We start from the raw sequence: 6415 nt of genomic DNA on the forward strand, positions 1-6415 counted from the left end.
CAATCCATATTGTAGGCTGCAGTCCTTGACCCTCTGCAGCAGGTGCTTCAGGTCCTCTTCAGTTTCAGCAAGCAGGGTTGTGCCATCTGCATAACGCAGATCCACATAGTCAAAAGTATATGCATAGTCACAAACCAATTAAACTCTGGTATTAACTATTTCCACTCATAATACATCTGACATAAGCAATGACTTCACTTCTTCCATGGAATCTTCAAAATTCATCTTGACATTCTGGCAGTTATTTTTCAATGTACTGTTCCAGTAATTTTTAATCATGTTCAGCAAGATTTTATTTGCATGCAGTAAAGATGATCAAAGAAGAATTATTGTCTTTGAACTGTGATGCTGGCAAAGAGTACCAAACATCCTTACCACTGCCAAAATAACAAAACAATCCGTCCTGGTAACCTAGGTGCTCCTTAGAGGCAAGGATGGTGAGACATTGTCTCACATATTTTGGGCGTATTGTCAGGAGGAGCCATCCCTGGGAAAGAGTATATCATGCTTGGAAAAGTGGAAGGTAGAAGGAGAGGGAGAAGACTCTTAACAAGTTGGATTGACACAGTTACAGCAACAATGAGCTTGAGCAAATTAGAGATGGTGAGGATGGCAGAGTTTCAGATCTGTTTTTCATACTGTTGTTATAAATTGTAGTTGATTCAGTGGTAGTTGCATAATGACAACCACAACAACATTTTTTAGCAATGTCTTCCGTTCAACTTAGAATTCCTCAGTTAATGTCATTAATTCTTGCTCATATGCTATATGCTACCTCTGAAAGAGCATCAGTCTTCTTTTAAGTAAAATGGCTGTGTATTCCTTCCATATTCTTTTGATTTTTTTCCTGTATCATTCAGTAATTTGTCCATAGAATCTTTTAATATTGCAACTTGAGGACTTATCTTTCAGTTTTTTCACTTTGAAAATACTGAACATGTTCTTCCCTTTGGGTTTCCATATGTATCTATTTGCCAATTTAATTGTAAGTGACTTTATTGTCCTGAATTTTCAGATGAATCTTCTTTAAGCTCTTTTATTTAATCATCTATTTTTCTTAATTTACCTCAGCAAAGGATAGGATGTACCTCAACAAGATAGATTGGCACAGTGACTGCAAGTTTCCTCTTAAGTTTAGGAAAGGTTTTGATCATGCCACATGAGCAGATAGGGTGGTTCATGGGGTTGTGAGGTTTTGGAATCAACTTGACAGTACCTAACATCCAATCTAGTCTTTTGTTTCCTGTATTTCTAATGACTTTTGCTTTCTTTATGCATAATCTCCTTCATGTCATTTTATAGTTCATCTGGTCTTTGGTCATTAGTATTCAGGGCAACTAAGCTATTTTCTCTAAATTTGGGTAGAGGTATATTAAAAATAATGTTTTGGCTCTTGTCAATTTGTTTGAACTTTCTATAGCTTCGATTTGATCTTGCAAATGAGTAATTGGTAGTAGGTTCTAAATTTGCCAGCTAGCATGGTTAACTGATAATATTGCAATTATCCACATTTCTTACCACAGATGTCACCTACTTGAAATGTGTGAGTTCATCAGTCAAATATCATTTATTATTATATTTACCAGGTCAGAGAAAATATAAGAGCCCATATTCATAAATATTGGTACTGTTGTGATAAATCACAGTCTATTTTTCTTACTTTTTATGTTTATGGACAAAGTTATTTATAAACTATGATGCTTCCAAAATAAAACATGTATGTTTTCTTTTAATGATATTTCTAAATTCACAAAAAAGATTCAGATAATAATTAAAGCTTCATAAGTGATTAGGACTGGCAAGCTTAGGACAGGTGAAACTGATTTAAGTTAGGTGTTAATAAAATGTACATGTGAAAAACGTTGAATTGTCAAAAGCACTCAGAAGCAAACTTAATTCAAAAGCAAGGCAGAAATAAAACATGCTTCAAATAGGAGAAAGAAAGCAAAAAGGTTATGTGTAAATGGATTCCATTTTATATCTTCTTAATGGGTTGGTGTTTCTCCTTACAAATGGGTTAATGCTGCCTTCAAACTTTGGTATTTATGGGAAATCTACTGAGTGGGATAATATGTTTCCTAAACAGTATACTATCAGAAGAAGATTTTTGTTTTGTTTTCTAAAATTTTTATTAGTTTGTGTATAATTATTTATATACATTATGTTTTATACAATCATTCATATACCTCGTATTTTATATAATTAACTATTGATCTATGTTTATTATCTTCTATGAGGAGGAATACTACATCAGAATTGAAGGAAGACTCGTCAACAACCTGTGTTATGCAGATGACACCAGTACCTTGTGTGCTGAAACTGTAGATTCCACTGGGCCGATCAGGAGCTTCATGACGGATGGAGAAAAATTGAGGCTGTTGATAACTTCAACTTCCTTGGTTCTACAATCGACACTCTTGGCACCAGAAGTCAGGAAATAAAAAGACAAATTACACTGGGAAAGTCTACTGTTAGGGACCTCTCTAGAGTACTAAAGAGAAGGTGCACCTTAACCGGTCCTTGGTATTATCAATTATTTGCTATGCATCCGAGAGCGGGACAATAACTAATGATGATACAAAAAGGATCGGTGCCTTTAAATTGTGGTGTTTGAGAAGAGTGTTGAATTTACCATGGACTGCCAGGAGAGCAAACAGTTCTGTCTTGGAAAGGGAGTCCTTGGAGAGGGACATCACGCTTGGAATGATGGAGGCCCAGTGCAGAATAGGAAGATCCACCATGAGATAGATTGATTTTGTGACTGGAGAAATGAAATTAGATCTGTTGGAGATAAGATTGGCTCAGGATAGGCCAGGTTTTAGGGCTATTATGTAAATGGTGGTTGTGAGTTGTAGGTGACTTGATGGCACATAACAACAACAATATATTTACTATCACCCCACCTATTCAAGTCCCCATTGAGTCTTTCCTATTTCTGCACACCTCCACATGCACCCACCAACCTCTGTTATCCTAGTGGTTTTCTCCTTTCCCTTTTTCTCCCTCTCCCTTCTCCCCTTCCCATTCTCCTTTTGAACATGTACACATGTCTTGATCAGTTATCCTCCTATTTTCACAATAGCAGTCTTAGGTAATATTTGTCTTTGTGTAACTGAGTTATTTCACTCAGCATAATTATGTACTATTTAAGATTGGCATGGTATAGAGCAGGGTTTAGCACTGTTGTACATAGGGTCGCTATGATTTGCAGGCTATTCGACAGCACACAACAACAACAACAATGATTTGTCATGCTGTATGGTATTCCACTGTGTGAATACATCATAATTTATCTTTTCATTTATTTGTTGATGGGCATTTTTGCTGTTTTCATTTTCTTGTTATTGCAAATTATAATGCTATGAACATAGGTGTACTTGTCTCCACTCATGCCTCAGTTCTACTTTCCTTGGGGAAATTTCTATCAGTGGACTAGCTAGGTCATAATGAGATTTCTATATTCAGCTTTTTGACGAAAGACCAAACTGCCTTCCATTGCAGTTGTATGATTTTACAATCCCACCAACAATGCATGAGAGTCTCAATCTCTGTATATCCTCTTCAACATTTATTTTTAGCTATGTTGTTGAACTTTGAACTGCTGGGGTGAGATGTTATGTCATTGTTGTTTTGATTTCTTGCATATTTCTTGATTCAATTATCCATTTTTTCCTTGTAAGGTCCTGAAATATTTTGTAGATTTTAGTTATGAGATCTTTGCCTGAAATATCATTGCCAAAAAAAAATTTCCCCCCCCAATCTGTAGGCTTTATTTTCATCTTATTGGAAAAAGGATTTTAGGGGAGGGATATGTCTTTCTTGTATTGTGTTTTATTTATGTACATTATTTTTGGGTTTTTTTCTCCTTCCCTCCTCCCACCAAACTCCATAATTCCATGATTTCTCCCCCTCTCCACCCTCAGCCCCTATACCCCTTCTCCTTCCCTCTTTGTATATACATATCTTATTGGTTATCCTTCTATTTTTACAATAGTGGTATTATATAGTATTTGTTCTTGTGTGCCTGAGTTAGTTTGCTCAGCATAATGCTCTCTAGCCTTTCCCACATTATATGGTATTTTTCAAAATCATTGTTTCTGAGTGCTGCATGATTTTCTCTTTGGAGGCAAGGATTCTGAGGCTTTGTCTGACATACGCTGGGAATGTTACAAGGAGGGATGAGTCCTTGGAAAGGGACATCATGCTTGGAAGGTGGAAGGACAGAGAAAGAGAGGAAGACCATCGATTATATGGATTGATTATTCAGTGGCTGGGATAATGAGGATAGGTGTGTCAGAGACAATAAAGTTGACACAGAATAGAACAGATTTCGGGGCTATTGTTCATAGGATCACTAAGATGTTATGTACTCAATGGTACATCACAACAACAATAGGAAATACTATGCAACAATCAAGAATAATGATTTAAAAAATATTATATAACATGGTATAGAATGGACATCATTAAGCTGAGTGAACTAACTCAGGTCTGTAAGGACAAATACTGCATAAAACGATTATTGTAAAAACATAAGTATAACTACTAAGTTGTGTACTGATATCCAAAGAGATTGAGAAAGGAGACAGGTAGGCTGAGGGGGGGAAGGAGAGAAAATTGTAGGTTCACAGAGTTTGGTGGGTTGAGGAAAGAGGTAAAGAAATTAGGAAAGATCCAGTGGGAATCTGAAAAGATGGGGTAATAATGGATATAGATCAATGGTGATTAATTTTATAAGATACAGTGTCTGGGAATGATTGTGAGAAACACGATGTAGATGAAAAACAAAACAAAACAAACGTCAATTTTTTTTTTAAATCAAAACAATAAAATATAGTTACTGAGCTTCTGGGAAATGCCAATTGTGAAAGACAATGCAAAAATTTAAATCCTATAATCTGGGAAACATTGTATTGGACTCGGTGTTGTTCAAGCATTAAGAATATTAAAATGAACTCAAAACAGAACTAAGCCCACTTCCCTTAAGATCTCTGTTAGTGTAAATCTTTTTTTTCACTTGGAAACAACATAGTAATTCCCTTTCATATCATTGAACATAACATGGACTGCCTAGAGAACAAACTGATCAATCCCAGAGAGGCTGAAAACAGGTTACTCCTGGGAGGCAATGATTTTGAATTTCCATCTTACATATGGTGGGCATGCAGTGAGGAAAGGCCAGTCCTTGGAGAAGAGCATAATGCTTGGAAGGGTAGAAGATCAGTGCAAGAGAAGAAGACTTTGGATTAGATGACACAGTAGCTGTGGAAATGGTGACAAGCATGTCAGAGACAGTGAGACAGTGTCAGGTTAGGGTATATTTAAGAGCTGTTGTACATAGAGTTGCTATAAATCGTAGTTGACTCAATAGCATATAAACTGGCTTCTTCAGAATTTCATGAGATAAAATTCAGTCTTTCAGGTACACTTGAACTCTCAATGAGATCAGAAAGGGGGAGGGGGAAAAAAGAACTAACCTGGAAAAGGAATATATGATTTGAGTAGTTGGCTTTAGCACCATTAACTTTTTCTGTAAATACTCTCATTTCTAATAGCCTTAGAATATATTTTGTATGTGAAATATGGAGAAATATATCTAATAGCATCAGTAACCTGAAAGCACAAAGCATCATTATTTCATTTTCAATTATATCATAAATTAGCTGACAAATATTGCTTCATTGAGAAGATGCATTAAGCTTTAGGGAAAATTAGGATATTAGCCATTGCTCTGTCCCACTCAATTTTATATTGTACCTATGTGCTTTTAAATCATTGTACAGCAGCTACTTATCTCTATGAAAAAGAGATGACCTATATCGTTGTTGCTAAAGAAGAAGGTACATATATCTCTATTCTATTGACTTTCATTTTGGGTGCACTAATTTTCTCTTCTGCAGTATTGTTCGCATTATTCTGCTGAAGAAGTTTTTAGGCCACTACTTAACCAGTGATCATGGCCCTGCTCCCATTACTTTTGTCTGATCCTTTCCCCATACAAATAGTGATACTTACCTAATGTAATAGTAGTTTTTCAAGAAGGTTTCACAATGAATCCTCAAGGGTGGAATGGCTGAATTTCTGGTATGGTTTATTTCTTTCAGGTTGTGTTTAATGGAGTAGTTTGAAGTTAGGAAAAAGAGGAGGACTGACTACTTTTTTAAAAACAGCTATTGAAAGTAGATGTGCTTCTGAATAAAATAAGAATGTCCATTTGCAGACCCCAAATAATGGTTGCAGAATTGAATAGACACACAAGCAGAAGGAGTGGAATAGTGAGTCCAAGATGTTTTCTAAATCTTGCTGGCAAGATCTATTTTACCCAATTGTTGTTGTTGTTGTTGTTGTTGTTATGTGCCGTCGAGTCGTTTCCGACTCATAGCGACCCTATGCACAACAGCCCTAAACCCTGCTC

This window comes from Elephantulus edwardii, unplaced genomic scaffold (genome assembly GCF_000299155.1).
Source record: "Elephantulus edwardii isolate Elephantulus edwardi_28Jun2011 unplaced genomic scaffold, EleEdw1.0 scaffold00099, whole genome shotgun sequence".
Classification (NCBI taxonomy): domain Eukaryota; kingdom Metazoa; phylum Chordata; class Mammalia; order Macroscelidea; family Macroscelididae; genus Elephantulus; species Elephantulus edwardii.